Source organism: Oryctolagus cuniculus, chromosome 16 (assembly GCF_051225735.1).
Source record: "Oryctolagus cuniculus isolate XC-2025 breed Fujian yellow rabbit chromosome 16, ASM5122573v1, whole genome shotgun sequence".
Taxonomy (NCBI): Eukaryota; Metazoa; Chordata; class Mammalia; order Lagomorpha; family Leporidae; genus Oryctolagus; species Oryctolagus cuniculus.
Window position 1 is genome coordinate 82,955,393 of NC_142882.1, and position 22,777 is coordinate 82,978,169.

Genomic DNA, 22,777 nt, shown 5'->3' on the forward strand with positions numbered 1-22,777 from the left:
CTGATAATGGCCTAGGAAAAGCAGGGCAAGGTGGCGCACCTGGCTGGGCCCCTGCAGCCATGTGGGAGAACCCAGATAAAACTCCTGGCTCCTAGCTTCAGCCTGGCCCAGCCCTGCCCGTTGCAGCCATCTGGGGTGTGAACAGCTGATGGAAGATCTCTCTGTCTCACCTTCTGTCCTCCCTCTGTAACTCTGACTTCCAAAGTCTATCATAAAAAATGAAAAAAAAAAAAAAAAAACAGATAAAGAAATGCAAGTTGAACAAGGAGATAGAAATTTAAGGAAAGAACCAAGGGGGAAATTCTGGAACTGACAAACACAATAACTGAATTGAAAACAACACAGAGCTTTAAGATCAGACTCCATCAGACAAAACAGTCAATGAGTTCAAAGAAGGGCCATTCAAAAATTCCTAGTAAAAGGAACAAAACAAGAAGGGAACCGGTAACAGTGACGAAATCAAATGGGACTTACGGAGCATCATCAAGTGAAACAACACATTCATTATCAGTACTGGAATAAGTGGAAAAAGACAAAGGGGATGAATGTTTCTTCAAAGGAATAATACAAAAAACGTTCCTGGTTTGTAGGAGGAACTTAACATCTGAATCTATGATGCTCAAAGTAACTCAGAAACCAGGAGTTTTCAAAAAATTCATGGTAAAGTTATATTATGAAAAATCGGTTTTTATATTCATTTTTTCCACAAAAATAAATTTATCCTTTAAATCCATTGCAATGAATGTTTTGAAAGGGCCAGCGCCGATAACGGTCAGTGCTGTGGCACAGTAGGCTGCATCCCATATGGGTGCTGGTTCATGTCCCAGCTGCTCCTCTTCCAATGCAGCTCTCTGCTATGGCCTGGGAAAGCAGTGGATGATGGCCCAAGTCCTTGGGCCCCTGCACTCGTGTGGGAGACCTGGAAGAAGATCCTGGCTCCTGGCTTTTGATAAGCCCAACTGTAGCCGTTGTGGCCATTTGGGGAGTGAACCAGCTGATGGAAGACCTTTCTCTTTGAGTCTCTCTCTTTTTGACTGTAACTCTGCCTCTCCAATAAATAAATGAAATAAATACTCTGGCAGATTACACACTATCAACAAATCCTCAAAAGTCAAACACTAAGCGAATCTGAAAAGCTCATTCTGCAGGAAAGCACTGACTACACTGAGGAGCATTTTGTACACTCCCGGATGTGAGACAATGGATTAAACTTCATAGCAAGAAAACAGTTTTGGTGTCCACATCTACACAGCACAGATCTGATTCTTTAATGGCTGAAACCTTAAGCATGTATCTCCGAGAATGGTCATCAAAGAGACTATTACCTTTTTCTTAACAAAATTAAATGGAAGTGATAGCTTGAATTGACTTCAACAAAACATTAGCCGAAGGTCCTTAAGTTTTACTCCTGTATTAACAGAGATTAGCAGGAAACCAAGTATCTACACCAATCACTACCCTTGGCCATAGAAAAGTCTGAGTAATACATTCATGCTAAGATTTCCATTTCTGTGGAGAGATGATAAAGAACCATACTTTTTTTTTTTCTTTTTTGACAGGCAGAGTTAGACAGAGAAAGAGAGAGAGAAAGGTCTTCCTTCTGTTAGTTCACCCCCCAAGTGGCCACCATGAACGGCGCTGCGCCATTCTGAAGCCAGGAGCCAGGTGCTTCTCCTGGTCCTCCACTGCACTCCTGGGCCACAGCAGAGAGCTGGCCTGGAAGAGGAGCAACCGGGACAGAATCCGCTGCTCCAAATGGGACTAGAACCCGGGGTGCCGGCGCTGCAGGCGGAGGATTAGCCAAGTAAGCCGAATTGCCGGCCAAGAACCATACTTCTACCACATGTATCATATGTCTTTCTTGAAAGCCACACTTGAATGAGAATTGTAGTCTTTTAACCAATGTGCCTTCAATTTTGCCCTTAGTATAAATTGTCTATTAAATTTAGTTACCTACAGAAAAGGAACAGGAAGAAAGACCCTCCCCATATAAATGATGATGCTATATTATACACTAATAATATGCATGAAGCTTCTACTGACCATTTGGTATGTGCACAACAGTTCTGAGTTTCCTGCATGTAGTAACACCTGAAATTCTCACCGTAGCATATTCAGATAGCATTAGGGAGCCCTGACAAATTTCATGGAAAGTGAAATTAAAAGATAGTATGCATTTTCAATGAAATTTTGTAGCCTCTTTATACTATTATTTTTCCTTTATATGAACGAAATTTAGAGAGACAAGCACAAGTCAATCATTTTCTCACAGCTATAAATTGAGTAAGAAGTTCAGCACTGGTTGTACCAGTACAGGACACATTTTGCTTTGGTCTCAGGAAATTCAGAGTTAATGTTGGGCATTCAGTTTCACTAAGTATTGCAGGCATCCATCTCACACTGTGTTTTGTTGTGTTGCTGTTAAGTAGACTCTTGTATTTAGTCGTATAATCCACATCAAGCACATGTAGACAGGAGAGGAGTTTCAAACTATAAATATCAAATGAGACATACATATTTGTAAAGACTTGCAAAGATCCCAGTGTGTTAATTTTCTAAGATGCTGGAAGCCTGATGTACTAACCAAAATAGAGAATTTGAATGTGCTCAGTGTCCTTGAGTTGACATTTTCATAGATTTTGTGTTCTGCCAAAACTTCTTATAAGTTCATGGCATTTTTTTGAAAGAGAAGCATGCCAGCCAAGCACGTTTGGAAGTTTAATTGATTGCTAACTGAACAAGAAATTACTCTGGCGTAAGAAACACTAATCAAAATCACGTCACTTACAGCCTTGTCCAGAACATACACTTTGCTCCCAGGGTTTAATTCTGAAGATTTAAGTCTCAGTCAACTCATCTCTTCTATCACATCTGAGAAACACACACAACTTCACCAGGACCATCAGAATAAAAAGCCAGTATAGGCGATTGTTTTTTAAAAGACACCATTTTGTTATCCTAACAATACAATTGGCTTTAATGGCAAGAAAGCAGAATTCACCCTGGGGAGGCTTTTGAACTATATTGAAATGAAATTCAACTCTTTTCATTGTTAGTGACAGAACCCACCAAGAGAGTTTTTCTTATTGAATTGCCTGTGATATCCCTGCACACATAACAACTCCTGTGAAGGGATAATTACAGCAGTAATCATGTTTGTTCTTTCTTTTTGAGCAGGTGGTTCATTTCCAAATAGACTGTGTAATGAAAAATAAGTGATATCTGGTTTACAAGACTTATTTAAAATTTGGGTAAAATCCTATCATAAAACACTGCTATTATCATCATATTTCTTTAACATTCTCAAGCAAATACTGCAAAATGTAATTGTCTATTGTGATAAGTGAATATATAAGGTGCAATTGTAGAAATTCAGTCTCTGAAGTTCTTACCAGAATATTTGGGCAGCAATCAATTTTCAGCTCAGAATTTTGCAAATGCAGAAAGCAAACAGATGATTCAACAGTCAATAAATCATGCAAGGATATTTTAGTAGAATTTCTCTAATAAATGATATAGAACAAAAGAAAAACTATTAAAGGATGCTTCAATAGGTCCAAAGGATTTGGTTTTTCATAGTTAATTTTTTTTGACAGGCAGAGTTAGACAGCGAGAGAGAGAGAGAGACAGAGAGAAAGGTCTTTCTTCTGTTGGTTCACCCCCAAAATGGCCATCACAGCCGGCATGCTGCGCCAATCCGAAGCCAAGAGCCAAGTGCTTCCTCCTGGTCTCCCACACTAGTGCAGGGCCCAAGCACTTGGGCCATCCTCCACTGCCCTCCCGGGCCACAGCAGAGAGCTGGACTGGAAGAGGAGCAACTGGGACAGGACTGGCGCCCCAACCAGGACTAGAACCCAGGTGCCGGCGCCACAGGTGGAGGATTAGCCTAGTGAGCCGCGGTGCTGGCATAGTTAATTTTTTTATAAAAACCTTTTCAGCCTTATTATAGGGCAGTGACTGTTGTATTAATGTCATCACTGATCTCTAAGAACAACCTCATGTATTTAACAAATGCCTGTAAAGTGAATTAAACATAAAAAAAATTTGAAATTATTTGACTGGTTGGGATTTGATAACAAACAAATGCCAGTTAATGATTAATTCCATAGATGATATGATCAGAAAATCTGAAGATTCAAAGCAGAAAGGCTTTTTACCTACTTATCAATAAATTTCTTAATGTTTCCTTATTTAGATGCTTAAATCTAATCCTACAGAATTTTTGGAATGACAGTTCCTTTTCAGATATATTTAATAATATTCATCTAGGAAGGTATTTTTTTCTTCATTGAAAATTCACTCAAGTTTATTTTTCATGTTTTAAATTTCCAATTAGAGACAGGCATTTGAGGTAGTGTTTGAGACACCATTTGGGACACCAACATTGGAGTAGATTTGAGCCACTGATGTAAGTGTCTAGATTTACAGGCCCCAGTTCTGATTCCAGCTTTCTGCTGATGTACACCCTGGGAGGTATCAGATGATGGTTCAAGTAGTTGGGTCCCTATAACCCACATGGCAAACTTGGACTGAGCTTTGGATCCTGATTTTGGTCTGGCCCAGCCTCAGCCATGGTGGGCATTTAAGCAGGGGAAAAGCAGAAGGAATCTCTTTCCCTGCTCCTCTCCTCATTACTATAAAAATAAATAAAAATGTAAAATATAAATTTCACGTTAAATAAGAAAGTAAATATGTTTGTTTTTTTTCTAAAGAGTTCTATTTGTATACTCTTGATGGGAATGCAATTGAGCAAAGCCATCATGGAAAAATGTATGGAAATTCTTCAAAAAGCTAAAAGTTGAACAAACATAGGATTTAGCAATTCTACTTCTGAGTATTTGTCCAAAAGATTTGAAATCATTACTTGAAGAGAGATCTGCATTCCATGTCCACTGTAGCATTATTCACAATCATGAAGTAATGGAATCAGCCCAACAGATGAATGGATAAACACAAAATGGAGATTATATATATATATATATATGGCCAAATTGGCTATATATACATGTATATATATACAATGTATATAATACATATACATTATGTGTATAGCCAAATCCTATGTAGCCTTAACAATAAGTAAATTTTGTCATTTTTGTCAGCCTACATGGAATTGCAGAACATTATACTAAGTGAAATAAATCAAACACAGAAAGACAACTACTGTATCTTCTCATTCATATGAGGAATCTAAAACACCTGAACTTCAGGAAGGCGGGCATAGAAGGGTAGTCATCAGAGGCTGGAGGAGGCAGGGGGAAGAGGAAGATGACTGTCAAAGGGGTCAGAGCCTCAATCACACAGGAGGAATGCTTTTTTTTTAATCTGTTGAGATATGTTGCATAGATAGGGAAGACAGTAAATCACTTATGGTAGACTTCAAAATCACTAAGAAAATAAATTCAAATGCTCTGAACCGCCCCCCCCCACACACACAAAACAAGTCATAGTAGAATGGACACATTCACTAGCTTAATATTTCATATTATATTCCTTATCATATTTGGTATGCCATCAATATTTACAACCATATTTTGTTAGCTTACTGTTAAAAATTTAAGTTAAAAATAAAGAATTCATTCCCAGATAGGTCATGTTTAGAAATGTTAATAATTTCACTTATGATTTCCACTCAAAAATGCTCACCTGGTGTCCAAACTCACTTACACCTTTGAGATTTTTAATGTATAAAGCATTTATAAAATTTAAACAATAATTTAAATTGTTAATTTGTAAAGTCTCCAAGTCTTTTCCTGACAATATGTATATTTGTATTGCTGTTAAAATTCAGTTTTAGGCACGTTGTGTTTCTTAATGTGATGTTTATTTTTACTTTTTTAAAATTTTTTAAGGTTTATTTATTTATTTGAAAGTCAGAGTTATACACAGAGAGAGGAGAGGCAGAGACAGAGAGAGAGGTCTTCCATCCGATGATTCACTACCCAATTGGCCACAATGGCTGGAGTTGTGCCAATCTGAAGCCAGGAGCCAGACGCTTCCTCTGGGTCTCCCACGCGGGTTCAGGGGCCCAAGGACTGGGACCATCTTCTACTGTTGTCCTAGGCCATAGCAGAGAACTGGATGGGAAGTGGAGCAGCTGGGTCTTGAACCGGCACCCATATGGGATGCCTGCGCTGCAGGTCAGGGCGTTAACCCACTGTGCCACAGCATAGGCCCCTACTTTTGTTTATTTGTAAGACAAAGATCTCACATCCAGTGGTTCACTCCCCAATCAGCTAGGAGCTGGGATCTCAATTCAGGTCTCCCACCTGGGTGGCAAGCACCCTGTCACTGGCGGTGTCACTGCTGCTCCCGGTGTCTGCATTAGCAGGAAGCTAAAACCCTGAGCACAGTCAGGACTTGGAGCCAAGCTGTGTGACATGGGATTGGGTGTCCCAAGCAGAATCCCCACCTCTACTCCAAATGCTCATTCCACCAATGAGACACCATTTTAAACATAAATACCTTGTTGAAGTAAAGGTGATAATTCTGAAACTATTGTGAAGCTAAAATAAAAAAGTGAAGCAAATAAAACTATATTGTCCATCTTACAGAAAATGAAAGACTCAGTCTTTAAAATCTGGTCAACAATTTTCCCTGTAAGTTAAACATTTTTATTGACTTTCTCTCCCTCTCCATGTTCTCCAAGTTCCGCCCTCCCTTCTCCCCCCTCCCGCCATGCTCTCGCTTACTCGCTCTCTTTTTCCTGTCTCTGCTCTGTCTCTGTCTCTCTCTCTCTCTCTCTCACACACACACACACACACACACTCATTTCTCTGGAGTATACTATAAAGATTTGCAGGGTATATAGTTCCCACACCCAAAGGTTTAAAAATTTGAAATTATTCTGGTCTTCTTTGAAATACCCATTTCCGTGAGATTAAAAACAAAAAACCACTCTGAAAATGCTGCAGAAGAGTAGTCTAGGCCTATTGTATCTAGTAGCTTGGGGTTTATTTCAATGCAAAATAAAGCGGCTGTGTGATCTTGGCTTGAAACTTAGCTAATATATTATTCATACTCCAAAAAGGAAAGCTTGCAAACAAATGAGATCACACTGTATTTGCCTCCAAGCCACTGAACAGCTTCCATCAGGGGGAAAATAGTGTAGGAATATTATAAGTATTTGCCAATATGAAACAACAGCTAGTTACACCAGAAAATCCCATTTTGTTCATGTATCTCTCAGCCTTACAACTACACTGATTCTTGAAAAGGTTGATCATTACCTGAAGAGACAAATTCAACAGCCTTTCTTATAGAGTAACTGAATAGCATCTGGAACCTCATTACTACGTATATCATGTATGACATGATAGAATTAAAATACAAGATCATGCCACCATATTAAGAGATTGCTTATGTGGTTTCTGCCAGTAGTTTTGTTTTTTGTTTTTGTTTTTTGTTTGTTTGTTTTTGTTTTTTTGACAGGCAGAGTTAGACAGTGAGAGAGAGACAGAGAGAAAGGTCTTTCTTCTGTTGGTTCACCCCCCAAATGGCCATTGCAGAGGGCGCACTGGGCTGATCTGAAGCCAGGAGCCAGGTGCTTCTCCTGGTCTCCCATGCGGGTGCAGGGCCCAAGCACTTGGGCCATCCTCCACTGCTCTCCCTGGCCACAGCAGAGAGCTGGCCTGGAAGAGGAGCAACTGGGACAGGACCGGTGCCCCAACCGGGCTAGAACCTGGTGTGCCGGCAGCGCAGGCGGGGGATTAGCCAAGTGAGCTGTGGTGCCGGTCAGCCAGTAGTCTTATTATAGACTAAAAATCATAATGTATTTCTGCTGAAATGGGAGTTGGGTATAACCTATTAAACCCTTTATTTTTAACGTGGGAAAAAGGAAAACCCTGATTTTTATTTTTCCTTTTTCAAAGCCTATAAACTTCAACGGCAGACCTATGGAAAGGAATAGGATGTGCTTTTGTTCCATTTATGCTACTCAGTTGATAAACATTTTCATAATCCACACTGCATAATTTAGAAACTAGTTACAGTAACATTTTATTTATCTTCTGTCTGTAACTAGCCTCCTGGAGAATAGAGAGAGAGTAAAAGGTGCCCTGCTACTAAAGAGCTGCCCAGGGTCTCCCAGGGAAGGCAGTTACCCATGCACAGGATTATGAGAGTGTGTAAAGACTGCTGTAACAGAATATCACACATGGTAACAGAGGGGCAAGGTTGAACACCTGAGCATAGGTGAGACACAGGCAGAGAAACTTTTACAGTGGAGGAAATGTCTGAACACGATTTGAAAGAAAATCCAGCATTTAACAATTGATGAAGGCCAAAGCAAGGGCACTGCAGGAAAAGCTTACAGTATATACAAAGGAACGTCGGCAGAAAGCCGAATGTGCCATTTTGCAGCTACCACTAAAGCTGGGGCACAGCCTCGCAGAAAGAATCCACACTTCAATGAGACTGGAGAGGGAGTCCCAGTCACAGCACAAATGGCCCTTTACTAAACGCTAAGTGGGCCTGGGAGTGAACCAGAAGCAGGTGCACAGGAATTGTGGGACGCATCTGCAATAACCCGAGAGTGGGATTTCTGTACATTGTGCAAAACAGCCGAGGAAGAAGACAAGGGAAATGGAAACCACACTGTTCTCCAATTTACTTGTGAGATGTGCCTGGAACAACTGGGGCAGGATATTTAACACGTGGCCATCATAGAACACAAGATATGTGTGGGAAAAGCAGGAAACAAAGAAAGAGCAAAACTGGAAACTCATGCGTCTAACAGATGTATTCATGGACCTCCACATTCACCTTGTTTCTCTATGACTGTCAATCACACAAGGGGAGTCAGGATGGGGGTGTGGCATGGGGCGTCATTACACGAAACCTCTACTTTCCACTCACAATGTCAGGCTCCCAGGAGCACATCCAGTCTTCTCTGTGCCTTACAAACATGTTCAAAGCAACTGGAGAGGCAATTTCAAACTGCCTTCATAGTAATGAGGCTTTGGATGGCACTAAACTCTTCCCTTTGGTTTTTCCACTGGACAGTCACCTTTTGAGAGATGCCCATCTTGCGAAACAGCATTGATCTTGGAGCCAGAGCAGCCTTGAATCTGTGTGTTTTTCCCTGAGATGATCATGGTGAGTCATCTCATCAGAAGACTGTATGTCACTTCCTTCTGTACCTCTCACCCAGAGAGCTTAATCAACTCTTTCACAGCACAGCCATGACTAATGCTTGCAGCTGGCAACTTAAGTATAACCCTAATATTCTTAGTTGTTTAGTTCTCAAAATAAGTCTCTTGGTATATCAGAATTTTACATCAACACAGAGCCATGCATTGTTGCGCAGAATTGCTGTTCCCATTACACAGGCAAAATAAAAATATCGCTAACATAGTATCTAACCAACAACCCTCCTCTAGCTTATACCACTCAACATAATTACATTAGCAGAATCTAAGTTACAACATACTCATTGTTAATGAGTTGCTTTGTCTTATTGTTTTATGTCTAGTAAACAAAAGATAAGTGGAGACCATGAGAATGACAATAATGACCCCAATGATGAAGCTGGTGGTGGTGATGAAACAACAAACATCTACCTGCTCAGTGCAAACTTCATGCAATCATCACCATAACTCAGGAGTTGAGTAGCACTATCTCGACTTTGCAGATGAACAGCTAGAGTCTCATGGAATTTAAAGTTTCCTCAAGGTTAACACAGCTAAGTAACTCAGTATGATTCCAAAGCATGCGTGTGTGTGTGTGTGTGTGTGAGAGAGAGAGAGAGAGAGAGAGAGAGAGAGACAGAGACAGAGATAGAGAGAATTTCTCTTTAACTACATACCGCATCTCAGGATACATTTTCTGTGTTACTATTAGCTTCTTCAAAGAACTATTATCCATTGTCATTCATTTATTCAACAAGCAATAAAGAGTATCACGTCTATGCCAAGTTTGTGCCAAGATCTTAAAAACAGAAACTTTGATATAATAAACAGCACACCAGCCACTAGGACATCAATTCCTGTAAACAAGTAGTAGAACTTCAATTAAAAATAAAGTGATAATAATAGCATTGATACTATTATGACTAATTTGAATTGAGCACTTAAATTGTGCCCAGCACTGTTTTTGGTTATTTAAGTGGAAGGTCTTCAAAAAGCTTACAGAAATGCATATTATGAAAAAACTGCACATAAATTTCAAAAGCTATCTTTTAACTCTAGTTTCCAAAAACTTACTGAATACTCTCATATGTATAAACTAATTTATTTAATCCAAAAGACAATCCTGGGAAGTAAAAATTGCTAGAATTCATGGACAATTAAAGAAATTTAAAAATAAATAACACAAAACATTGGCCCCAAATAACTGCAAAATAGTTCAACAGAAGCATAATGTTGATCTTTGGCACAATTACGGCTTACCTGTCAGGTAGCATGCACAACCTGGAATTAAGAAAGGCTTCCTAGAGACTCAAACACATCAGTAATTAGTATTACTAATTACTAACACATCAGGATTAGTAATGGATGAAGCTTTTCTTAATCAATAGTTGAAGTAGAAAAGAGCAATGAAAACCATAAAATTGGCACCAGAGGTGCACAAAGAACATTGCACATTGGACAACTGCACACAACGGGGTAGTTCCATCTTCAGTATTTCCCACCTGAATTGGTCTTTGAAACTGCCTGGCAGTTCTGTTTGCCTTGCCAGAGTTTCTCCTCAACGCCCCCTCCTGCTTTCCCATCAGCCGAAAACCTCTGAAGATGCCACTTCCTTGGCCACGCTTACACATGACGTCACTATCAATTTCACAGTAGCTGACGAAGTTCCTCTCTGTAGCTGCCTGTGCTTCCTGCCAATATTTGGGGATAAGATTATAGAGAATACCTCAGAATATTCCGTACCATCTGTATTATTTGTTATATATTGGGATTATTTTAAATAAATCACTCTCATAAATCTCTATAATTATGTGTCACCTGAATGTTCCAAATGTCTCATGTTTGATACGCATGTGGTCAGAAACCATCGGTGGAGGCGATGTGTAAAGGAAGAACTTTGTTACCAAACAGGAACAGACACATTCCAGAGGCAAAAGGTCCAAGGACTGACAAACTGGGTGGTCTGGAACAGCCTTCTGTGTGCACAGGAAACACAAACTAGGAGCTGAACAACTGCTGAACGGTACCCAGGGCGAGAAGAAGAAATCTGTGGCCATAGTCCTTGAGCTAAATAGTGGCAGGGCCACTAGGCCAGGCAATCATCTGATCCTTCCAAAGATAACACAAACATTTGCATTTGCCTTGAGTCTACCCTAGGAACTACTTCAGGACATTGCCAGGCAAAGAGCGTCTCACTGTCTGAGAAGGGCTTGTTCTATCACGTTCTACGTCTACACCTCAAAGGCCCACGCACCCTCATGCAGACCCATTTTGAAGAAGTTCTCTGTTCTTATGACTAAGAGTCAGGGAGAAGGGGAAGGAGAGGGAGGGAAGAAAGGGGAGGAGAGGGAGAAGGAGAGGGAGAAAGGAACAGTATACACAAAATTCCCTATTTTGGCCTTTGTCCCTTCATTAAATGGTTTGTAGTTTTAAGAACTGGATGTCAAAGTGGGAAGTTTAGCCTTAAGCAAGACAGAAGGAAATGCTGAGAAATCCAAGATTATATGCCCATTTGCTATAAGCACTAAAATACAGCCTTAACTGTGTCCTGCTTAATTTTTGACTATTACAGAAGAAAAAATCCCCCTCCTATTTTGATGTCAGCCTCCTCGCCTTTGTGCAGAATTGGGTCCTGCACAGTATCTTCAGAGGTTACCTCCAAGGATTCTTTTCCATGTGTATCATCCAATATTCCTTTTCTTCTAGCTGTTTTCCCACAACGTTTAAACCTACTCACTTAAGTAGTGACTTGCTTTTTATATAAGCCAATGATACTTTTTAAGTCACCAGTGCTTTACTTATTTGATCTATCAGCCTTTGAAACTCTGTCTCATGGATGTCTTTATTCCATATGTGAACTCTTCACTCCTTATTGATATCCCAGATCTTGATATTCCTCAACAACTTCAAGCTCAGAAACACTTTTCTACTCACTCTCTAAATGTTCCATGGATAGCTCTAGCAAATTCCACAGAATGTCTTTATGCTAAGGTTTGTGGTTACGCCATCAGCAGGTTAGACCTCTTTCCTGAGGCCAGACCACCTCTGTGCTCATCTTCTCAATGAGCACCTCCATATGAATGCCAGGCCAAACCTCAATATCTTCCTGTCTAGCCGCTTCTGTCTTTCATGGCAGGCTTCCCAGTTTTGCTGGGGGTGCCATCCAGGTAAATAAGATCATGTGGTGACCAACTTACTAAGCCACAGACCGAGGCCACATCCTCTCTATCTCCCTTTCCTGACTCCAAGATCACTGCGCTCTGCCTCAGAAACATTTCTCAGCTTTGTCCTCTTCTCACCATGCCAGCTCAGGCCACCATTATCTGATAACCAAACAACAATGATCCCTAGGGAGTTTGCCTGCACTTGATGTGGCCTTTTACAAGCCATTCTCTAAGAGGGAATCAGAGAAATATTTTCAAATGCCAATATAATCATATCACACCACTTCATTGTCAGTCGCTCCCACCATGTAATTCTATGCTCCAGGAGAATTTAAAAATAAAACCCCAGTTTCTTGTACATTCTGTGCTATCTCTCATTTTAAAATCGTTGGAATGATGCAAGCTGTTGTCCCCACTGTGAAGACCCTCCTCCACTGTCTTCTCCTGCTTCTTTCCTAAGTGTCTTGATTAAACTCCTCATCATTACTTTTTATGGTATACACATTCTTCCTATTTATTATAGTTACATGCAGCATATTACAACTCTTCTTTAAAATTTTCCTTTATTTATTTTATTATAGAGACACAGAGGGAGAGAGAGTACTCCTATCCTCTCGTTCACTCACCAAATGCCCCCAACAACCAACCAGGTCTGAACCAAGCCAAATCCAGGAGACATGAACTTAAATTGCATCTCCTACATGGGTGGCAAAGGACCAACTACTTGAGCCATCACCAACTACCTTCCAGAATCTGTGTTATCAGGAGATTGGAATGGGGAATGGAGCTGGTATTCGGACCCAGCAACTTTGCTATGGTGATGTCTTAACTGCTAGGCCAAATTCCTGCTCTCACCTTAGCTTTTAGTGGACATGTCACCTGCTATTCAATTCCCATTGCTTTGCACAATACCTGGACACATGATGAAAATTTAATGCATGTTTATTGAATGAATGGATCTGCCACATGACTGACATAATTAAAAGTAAACAATATAATTAGGAGAAGGGAATTGTGGTTTGGGACCCAAGGAATAGAAGAGGCCAGATAATTGATGATTTTAGATGCTATGTAAAGAAAATTGAAATGCACCCTATAGGTTACAGGAAATGTTGGCAGAACTTAAGCCACTGGTAATATAATTAGTTTTATTTTTTGGAAACACCATACTTTCAGTAAGTAAAAAACATTAATTACTATAGTTATCTAAGAGGACAAGGAACTGGATCAACATGGAAATAAAGGAGCCAGATAATGGAGGGAGACAGACGAGGCAGAATCGACAGAACTCAGAGCACATCTGAATCTGAAGGTAGAGGAGAAAGAGAAATCGGAAACCATTCGCAACTACTAGGAAGCTGGAACAGCAGTATATCCATAATTAGAGATCATACACGTGATCAAATACAGTGAATTTACGTTTTAAAGACAAATTTGGCTGGGAAGTACATGATGTCAAGCAGGAAGTTTTTTTTTCAAAATAGCACTGGGAAACCACACATAATTGATTCTAAAGGATTAAAAATAGAGCAAGTGGTATAATTTCAACCTTTACAACACTTGTTAGAAATTGCTCCAAGGGAGAATACACATACTTTATAAAAACAATGTCTTCATAAAGTTGTGAGTAATCTCAATATAGTTTCATTTTAGATGCTCATATAATCCATTAAAATAAATTGCATTTAATTCTGGAATGGTTCCCATATACAGTAACCGAAAAATCCAAACAACAGTATTTGAAGTATAAATTAATTACCAGGTAAGTTGCCATAACAACTTCGGAGGCTGTCCGTTCCCAAGGTGACAATGGTTTCAGAGTGAATGACAAGCCAGGGACTCACACTGTAACATGTTTCATGCGATAGTTGGATTTTATCAATTACAATTAACAAGGCCTGTGTCACTAGGAAGGCACAGGATTTAGCCACTCAAATTCCACTTGAGAGCAAAAAGTCTACCTGTATTGCCATAACCGGGCTGATGTCCACATTTAAAACACCTCTGAGGTCTGTGGACACTAACTGTTAGACCACCGCTTTAAACTGCACCAGAAGCATTAAGAGCAGGGAAGGAGCTGCAAAGAGGGGCAAACCACATGCAGGCTGTGGGTTGTTCATTAGATTAACAGCACCCCGACATCCTCTGGGAAGAGGCACTTCATAACTGGTAAGATTAATAAAGTTTTATGTCTATGAGCTCTTATAACTGATCACAAATACACCCTGGCACTGAGTAGCAGTGCTCAGGTATAACATAGATTAGAAAGATTTAACCCTGCACCCTACCCCTGCCAAAGATATATCCCCAAAGGCTTGAAACCTATCCTAACTCCTCCTTTTCTCAATCCTTTGGAGCTTTCTTTCACTTCTAAGAGTTTGCATGTATTATTTGAAAGGCTGAGAGAGACAGAGAGAGAGAGAAACATCTTCCATCCAAAATGCCCACAAGAGCCAGGGCTGGCTGGGTAGAAGCCAGGAACTACATTCAAGTCTAGGAAACATGTGGCATGAATCCCCAGCACTTAGGCCATTATCTGCTGCCTCCCAGGAACATCAGCAGGAAGTGAGATTGGGGGTGTTGGCAGGATATAAGTCCCAGGCATTCCAATATGGGATGGGCATCCCAAGTGGCAGATTAACCTACTGCACCACAATGCCCATCCCAAGGGCTTTCTTTTAAAGACAACCCTAAATAGATACATCAGTGCAGAAATCAAACAAACCTAATATTGGCATTGGGAAACTCGAGATAAAGCCAACAAGTGTTTTCATATCGCTACCCATGGATACAATTCTGGTTATTGGCAGTGCTTCTCAGGAAGTCCCAATGCTTCCAAATGTTTCCCTGGGGTATTTCTTTTAGAGAAAGCTGTAACAAATTCAGCTATAACTCAGTATGTTTCTGTGTCTGTACCCAAGGTCAATAATAACTAGAATGCATAAAAGGCTATGCCAACAACTGACCTGGGAAAGTGCCAGCATTGCATATATGTGCTACAACAACCAGGAAGAAATATGAGGAAGCAAGAGTCAAAGGTTCTGGGAATAACTGCCCTATATTTCGTCTAATTCTCGCTGACCATGCTGTCATCTTCCAAAGCTACTGTCTGAGGGGCTGGGTCATGCTTCTTGTTTGCTCTTAGGATATAGAAAGTATCTCTGTACTCCTGCTTTGAATTTGAAAGAAAAGATTGATTTGAGAGGAAAAATAAAGAAAGTGGGATTATAAAACATAGTTAATTTTAAGTATTCCCCTGTTTCTTGTCATTATTTGTTTCATAGCTTCTATTCTGAGATAACTATGTCTCAGACATAATTGTAGTCTGATAGATTATGTCCCATATATAGTAACATGTGAGAATCTTTAATACCAAGATAACTGGAATTACAGGCAGTTGACAGCCACACAGACCACTCAGAGCCACAGAAGGTGGTATCAGTCAGGACTCCCAGGCTCCCTGAAGCACTGGACACTTCCATACTTCCACATCAAAAAGAGAGGGGACCTTGGACACTTTCTATAAATGAAGCAGTATCTTTTTCTGTAAATCCCAGTACAGAAGTAGAAGAGGTCACAGGTGATAAACAAACAGCTAAATTGTTTTTGTACATTTTAATTTATCTTTGTTTGAAAGGAATGGGGGAGTGGAGGAGATTCCAACTGCTGGTTCACCCCCCAAACGCCTACAACAGCCAGGATTGGGTCAGGCTGAAGCCAGAAGCTCCCATTTGAGCCATATCTGCTGCCCAGGAGGATGCACAATAGCAGGGACCTGGACTGGAAGCTGAGTGAGGACTTAAACCGGGAACTCCAACACGGGATGCAGGCATCCTGAGCAGTGACTTAAGCCTCTGCACCACACGTCTGACTCTAACCGTATATTAAAGTTATGACTGTCTGCATTTTGGAGTGGACAGAACTTTCAAGACAATCATATTTTTATCCCAATATGCCAAAAATTATCATCTGCATGTGTCATGATGTATAAAAGAAAAAAAGCATTAAATTAACAAGCTAAAGTTGTCAACACAGTATAGAGAGCTAATGTTCTAATAAATAAATAATAAAGAAGCTAAAATCCTAATAAATAGTAAATCCGCAAGACCTAAGCAATGAAATGTACTTCTCCCTACCCTGAACAGCCTGAAAAATAAACAGCTATCTAATACTGTAAAGGAAAATACAGGGTAGAATTTCCCGGGGGGGGTGGGGCATGAATGTTTTCTCTCAATCACAAACAAATGGTTATTCACGGTCTAGTTTCAGGGGTCTAAGTGCCCTCTCACTGCGTCCATGGATATTATTAGACACGAGAGCTCTGCAGATTCACAGCTGCTCGACCACGAGTCCTGACTATGCTAACAAAGATGTCCAGCCCTGGAACACACAGTCAGCAGGTGCAAAGGGACAGGCCCTGGTGGCCAAAGCGCAGCTTCAGACACCTTCCACTGGGCAGGGTGCTGCTCACAACCTGCAGAAGTTAGGAACCCCTGTGTCAGACACCTTCCACTGGGCAGGGTGCTGCTCACAACCTGCAGAAGTTAGGAACCCCTGTGTCAGCTCAGTTTGGTTATCATTCATTAGCAATTTAAAACTTCCTAGTTGCTGAGAAAAATGTGAGGTTTTAAATGAGGTGAGAGCAAGGTTTACTAGAGTTAAGAAGAGCCGAAGCACCCGGAGAGCAAGGGTAAGAAAGGAAAGAGCAGCAGAAATGGGCTTTTTAAAGCACGGAGAGGGAAGGTACTTAAAACGTTGTACCAAAGCTTACTGCTCAGCGGATTTTCCTTGCTTCTCATGCAAATCTATGAGAATGCTCAATCTTATTGGTGTGAACAAACTGATTTTTCTTTAATGATTTGGGGAGACTTTGAAACTCAAGGCAACAGGCCTAATAGGAAATTATTAAACTCCGGTAAAATGTTCAAATACATTGAAATATTTAGTAGAGATGAACTCATCAATATATAGGAACCAAAACAGTGGCATTAGTTTCATTTTAAAGATTTTTTGCTTGAAAGAAAGAACAATGAAAGAGAGGGAGAGACATATATACAGAGAGACAGAAATAGAGGAAAGAGAGATCTTCCATCTGCTATTTCAGTACCCAAACAGCCAGGGTGGGGCCAGAGCAAGGCCAAGAGCCAGGAACTCCATCCAGGTCTCCCACTTGAGTGGCAGGGGCCTAACTTCTCACCTTAGCAGCAGGAAGCTGGATTCAAAGTGGACCAGCAGGGACTTGAACCCACACTCCTATATGGGATGCCAACACTGAAAGTGGTGGCTTTACCTGCTGCACCAGAATGACCGCCTTCCATCTTTGTTTAGTTGAACTTCATGTATGATTGGATTTTATTTCTGCATCATCAAGAGCTGGGCTGTGGGGGTATTTCTCTCAGAAATGTTAGAATGATAGCATGTGTCAAGTCCTATTACCCACACTACAGGTGATGGAATACAATTACTGACTTAACATTTTTTCCCAAGAGAGACCTAAATCATGCCTGCAGTTCCCACAGTGGAATACTCAAACAGCTGAGTTCACTGCTAAGAAAAGAAAAACCATGGAGGTAAACTGACATCACTTTGCTCTCTATTAGAAGCTGTACCTGTAACATAAAAAAATAAAAACTCCAAGGTGGCCACCACCTACCTATCCAAGTACTCAAGTTAGTTTGGCAGAACTGGTGTCTGTAAATGAACAAATATCCCTATCAAATTCCTATGGTACTTCTCATTATGACAGAGAATGTGGATGTCAAATGTGTGGCTCAGGATAGCTTCTGTAAGTGTCACTGACAACAAAATCCTGTAGATCATTCTTCCCATGTAAATGTATATGATGCACCTGCCTCATGATTCTCGCAAAGTACGTGGGATTTTTCTTATGTGATAACATAGTTCAGGTGGGTTGTTACTTAAAACACTAGACTCCCTTTCTAGTTTCATTTCCAACCCAAACACCGCTTTCTTACCTTTCTGTCTCGCTTCACTCACATCCAGCATCTTGTGTTCTCCTCCACTGGTGAGCAAAACATGGATGTCAACACCAGTTAAGCCATGCAGGTGATGTCTTGTTTTCAATCAAAGATTTAGGAAAGCATCTCACAAGTTTCCCACCAAAGGAGACCTCCAAAGGAAGAGATCTTCTGTTTAGGAAGTTATAGAAAACTCCGCTCCACTGGCCTACATGCCCTTTAGTTATCCTTCAGGGCAAGATCAAGTTGACAGATGTATATTAGATTTTCATTAAAGAAAAGGAAAAGCTTGGAATTTTGGAAAAACTATGGTAATTTTAAGCAAAGCAAAACTTTACAACATGACTATAACTTGACAAGAATCTAAGATATTCTAAGTTAACTGCAGAGAGAAGGTATGTTCCACATAAATAGAGCTATTATCATACAGAGATGTTAGCTGTCCACCATGGAATGAAAATTGGATATCAAGCTGGTAGATTCAATGCCTCATTTTGAAATAAATTGCTCATCATCTAGAGTTCTTTTCTTCATAGTGTGTACTAGTTCTCTAATTCCCACGTGTTTCTCCTCTCTTAATTGCTCTCAGAAGCATGGCCAATTTAAAGAATCTTTCTCTGATAAAATCTTATTACTTTCAGGACAAAATACATAAATTACTGTTTTTCATTTGTCAAAACTTTTGTCCAATAATAAATTACCTCTGTACAAGAAAACATGATGGGGATTCCCAGTGAAGACATAGAGCAACCAAAATCCAGCATTCTATAAAAGAAACAGCTTCCAAAGTAGATTTAAAAAGCTGTAATTTTAAAATGTGACCTTTCAACAGCCCTAGACTCCAGTTTAAAACACAGAACAATTTTAGCTCCCTAATGGTAGACTAGCAATGAAGCTCTTAAAAGAGAAAATTCTGTAATGTGTAACCCTTTCCAGCAAAGATATGTACTTTCACTGTTCTGGGCAGAAAGACAAGGGAAATGACATTAAAAACACATTTTTGACTGTCTGGAGCAGAATGGAAAAAATCATATATTAAATATTTCTGCAGAGACTGAGTTTTCAGCAAGCAAATGTTGCCTAGTTAGTTTAGAAGCTTCAAGTTAGCAAATATCTTTTTTTTTATTTTATTTGAGAGGCAAAGAGACAGAGACAGAGACAGAGACAGAGATATGGACAGAGAGCTCTCTCATCCACCAGTTCACTCCCCAAATGCTCCCAACACTGGGGTTGGGCCAGTATGAAGCCAGGAGCCTAGAACTCATCTACGTCCCCCAGGCAGGGGACAGGAACCCAGATTCTTGAGTCATCACCACTGCCTCCTAGGATCTGCTTCAAAGGAAAGCTGGAATTGGTCTATCTCCATACTAAGAATTAGTGACTCTGAGCTCTAGTTTAGCAGGTAAACCTGTATTTACTTCTCATACCATTTTATATCATCCTGGACGACTAGCCACTTGATAAATATGTAATGAAAATATTGAACTTGAATTCCGGCATAGAATTTCTAGTTCTGTCTCCGCCCATTACAGGCTGTGAATCCTAGAGCAATGTCTCTTGATTGCTCTGAGTTTCGGCTATGAGATTAAATTAGGAAATACGTCAACATACCATGAAAAGGCTAACGCTCTGCAATGTGTACTAACTAGACACACAAAAGAAATGAAAATAATGTAATCCTAATCAAAATTTAGTTACAGATATGGAGCTAAGCACATTTTTTGAAAAAATGAGATTCAATAACTGTTTACAGAGAATTAAAAGAAAGCCTTATTTGCCATAAGTTTTGGAAAGATGTGTTACCACAGTCTTTCAGTCCATTTGTGTTGCTATTACAAAATACCATGAAACAGTTTAACACCATATCTTACAAAGAACAGAAACTGAACTCACAGTTCTACAGTCTAGGAAGACCAAGGTTCCAGAAGATTCCATGTTTGTAGAAGGCCCACTTTCTGCTTCATACATGCTGTTTTCTCCTTGTGTCCTTGTGTGGTGGATGAGGTTAATGAGCTGCCTGGGGCCACATAATGAGGGCAGTAATTCTATTTACGAGGACTGTACCTTTAAGATTTAATCATTGCCAAAGATTCCCACATGCTAACATAATTAACTTCGGTGGGGGAGGGTGCTCAGATTTTCAACTTACTAAACTGGGAGACACATAAACATTCAGTTCATCACATACTGATTATTATGATGTTGGTCCCAAAGGAACTACATTTGTGAAGACATATAGTATACTTAAACTGTCATCAGAAAATATTTATGTTGTAAGCAATCAGAATTATGTGACTGGAATTTAAGAGGTTCAGCCTGGAAGCACATCTTTGGCTCAACAGTAACAACAGAAGCATGATTATTGTTCACATTTAGAAAATGACTAGGAAACAAGGGTAAAGGCTGAAAGGACAAATTCATTAGCAACTGGCGGAGAGAATGATAAAAGAGAAGAGACAACCAAGAAAGAGTTGTGATAAAGATACAATAAAGAAAGTGGGAATCAAATGTCAATAACACAGGAGATCCAGGATTCTAGGGCTAGAGAACAACCTCTGAGAAAGGGATTTTAGTGACAGGACAAGCAGATCCAAAAGTTTAATAGTGAAACAAGTAAGGGTCTTAGGGAAAAAACTGTGCAGATTCAAAGACACCTGAACATGTTCAGAGGTGAAAGGGAAAGTGTCATTCGAAGAGAGAAACGGGTAATACTTTAGATGGAGAAGACCAAAGTGGGATATACTCAAGAAAATAGAGTATAAGGGTTTACATGAAGCAGGAAGACATTTTCCTCCTATAAGCAACACTGTGAGTGATAGACGTGAATGCAAGAGGAACAATATGCCAGGTGGTCTCCATATTTCTCCTTAGCAGGGGATAAGTTCCTCTGGTTAGGTCAAGAATGTAGATTATGGCGCCAGCACTGTAGCGCAGTGGGTTAAAGCCCTGGCCTGAAGTGCTGGCATCCCATATGGGCGCCGGTTCTAGTCCCAGCTGCTCCTCTTCCGATCCAGCTCTCTGCTTTGGCCTGGGAAAGCAGTGGAAGATGGCCCAAGTCCTTGGGCCCCTTCACCCACAATGGGAGACCCAGAAGAAGCTCCTGGCTCCTGGCTTTGGATCGGCACAGCTCCAACCGTTGCGGCCATCTGGGGAGTGAACCAGCGGATGGAAGACCTCTCTGTGTCTACCTCTCTATGACTCTGTCTTTCAAATAAATAAAATAAATCTTTTTTTTTAAAGAATGTAGATGGCAACAGAGTTGGGCGCTGCCTGCCCAGCAACTCTATGGCTATTTGGACAGTGCTGGAGTGGATAAGTGAGTAGAAAAAAAACCTTCATGAAGACCAGAAAAGAGCAGGTAAGAAAGGGAAAGCAATGATCTGTTGGTCAGATCAACACAACTCCCTGCCTTGCTCAGAAATGATGTACGACCCAGTAAGATGGGTTGGTAAGTTTGTGGAGACAAGAGGCTTAGCTATGAAATTCCAGGTGAGCAGCTAGCACACTGGAGTAGTCTGTTCCTCCAAGTTCCCAGAGGTTGACTCTGCACTGATTTTGGGTGAGTTTTCCAGAATCTGTGCTTGTCATAATTAAGTATGCCAAAACACTGTGATTTAGCCTTTTCTAAATATTTTTTTAATGTGGGCGTGGGTTGTCTGATACACTACATTTAGTTGTGATCAAGAAATACAACTTAAGACTTGGAATTTAGCAAAAGAACTTACTTGGTAGAGACCACTGCAGTGGTAGAAGCTGTGTAGTAGAGTTTGGGGGATTCAGTAGGAACGGATTCAGTTCAGTAGGGACTGCAACTGCTTTTCAACTGCCTAGACTAATGTAGAAAGCAAAGCTACCTTGCACAAAGCTATGTAAATAATCATTGTCCATGGCAATGCAATGCAAATTAATCTTGATAGTCACTTGACTTCCCTCTCTGGAAAATAGGACATTTATATGTTATTAACTTCTTCTTTTCATTTATCACCAAACTTATTGCAACATTTCTGACAGTATTTAGGTATGTCCTTTAAGCTGGGCCTAACATCTTACTCAGTCGTTTAAACTAGTGAGTTAAATGTAATATTTGACATGTATTCACTTTATAGTTTCGGATTGTCAACAAGACACAATGTATGAAAATTTTCTTTTGTTATAGCTGTTAACAATTTAAATTTTTAAAATTGCAGGACAAAATCCAGATCTAGACACATACACATACACTTTAATCATATACAGTATGTTCACAGACAGACTTCCTCTTAAAGATTTCCTGAATAGGGAAAACCAAACCCTATACACACCTCACACTTCTGAGCCTGACAAAATATGAACACAGATTAACAAAAGAGATCTTTTTTCAAAAATATCCTTTATATATTATAAAATATAAGTAAGAGATGGAGGCTCAGTTTGCATAGCTATTAGGTTAAGAGGTGAACTTGAGATCATGTATAGATGTTAGTTTTTGACCATTCAGCATCCACTGAAAGGAATGTTTTGTTTTGGT

At 40.1% G+C, this 22,777-nt stretch overlaps 2 protein-coding genes across 8 annotated transcripts in view; both read right to left on the minus strand.

The window, feature by feature from the left end:
- Positions 1–22,777, minus strand: part of ZNF804B (zinc finger protein 804B) — a 530,395-nt gene that overhangs the window by 259,468 nt on the left and 248,150 nt on the right. The window lies entirely within an intron of this gene.
- Positions 1–22,777, minus strand: part of LOC149121849 (uncharacterized) — a 282,117-nt gene that overhangs the window by 51,547 nt on the left and 207,793 nt on the right. The window contains exon 1 of one of the 6 annotated variants that reach the window (XR_016222802.1): positions 10,631–10,815. The exons of the other annotated variants lie outside the window; for them this stretch is intronic. The gene's annotated coding sequence lies outside the window, so the exon portion shown is untranslated. Of the gene's footprint in view, positions 1–10,630; positions 10,816–22,777 lie in introns of those variants that run through there. 6 annotated transcript variants of the gene reach the window in all.